The sequence below is a fragment of the Seriola lalandi genome, unplaced genomic scaffold, assembly GCF_002814215.2.
Source record: "Seriola lalandi dorsalis isolate HSWRI2012SDOR001 ecotype SW California unplaced genomic scaffold, Sedor1 jcf7180002054951, whole genome shotgun sequence".
Taxonomy (NCBI): domain Eukaryota; kingdom Metazoa; phylum Chordata; class Actinopteri; order Carangiformes; family Carangidae; genus Seriola; species Seriola lalandi.
Window position 1 is genome coordinate 944441 of NW_019525502.1, and position 878 is coordinate 945318.

General features: G+C 34.6%; 2 protein-coding genes across 2 annotated transcripts in view; both read left to right on the forward strand.

Moving 5' to 3' along the window:
* The window catches only part of LOC147817491 (uncharacterized), a 75376-nt gene that overhangs the window by 59747 nt on the left and 14751 nt on the right, over nucleotides 1-878 (forward strand).
* Nucleotides 1-878, forward strand: part of LOC111645428 (GTPase IMAP family member 8-like) — a gene marked incomplete at its 3' end in the record, with an annotated part of 61805 nt that overhangs the window by 59162 nt on the left and 1765 nt on the right. The window lies entirely within an intron of this gene.

Sequence of the window (878 nt, forward strand, 5' to 3'; positions counted from 1 at the left end):
CGCTGTTAACACATCTGGATGAAGTGGTGAAGGAGAACAATGGAGATCATGTGAGCTGTGATGTTTTCAAAGATGCACCATCGGTCTCATCGAGGGGTCATCAAGGAGAAGGAGTCAGTGTCAACCTGGATCCTGCTGAAGCTCCAGGTAAGTGCAGGAACAATCTTTATATTTCATCAATACAACTCATCAATTATCAGCTTTGAATATTGAGTTAAAGGTGTTTTCAGTTAATTATGTTTTATTGTTATAGGTCCAGGATATTTCATGTCAGGTTTACTGTCTTCAACAGGAAACTATATCTCCAACTGTAAGTACACTTCCAAATGATTATCATCAGTTAGAGATCTAGGAGAAAGTTGATTTACTGAGATTAATATTGATTTTATTTTTTAACAGTTGTGAAACCTCGGTCTACATCACAGACTCCATCATCAGTCCAAAGCACAAGCCACCAGTGTAAGTGAATAAATAATTATCAGACAAAAGTTTCAGTTTCAACTCCTCACTTTGTCCAATTTTAATCAACTTCCTACAAAATTATAAAACATGATTGAGATATTCACTCAGGTCCCAGTTTAATAGGTAAACCTAGTTAAACTAATTAGATCTAATACAAAATGTACTTTTGTTATTTTGCCTACACTCAATGATATAAATGGGATAGACAACATTACAGAAACACCTGTCAGTATATCTTAATATAATTCAAATTACATCTTCCAAAATGAGTATTGCAGGATTGTTGGATTACACTGCATTTGTTTTAGCTAGGTGTTCCTAATAAACTGACATGTGAGTGTCTTTTTAGGTCCTAATGTGTAAGACAGTAAAACATGAATAACAATGAATCTGCACCAATTACAGTGCAGAGTGTT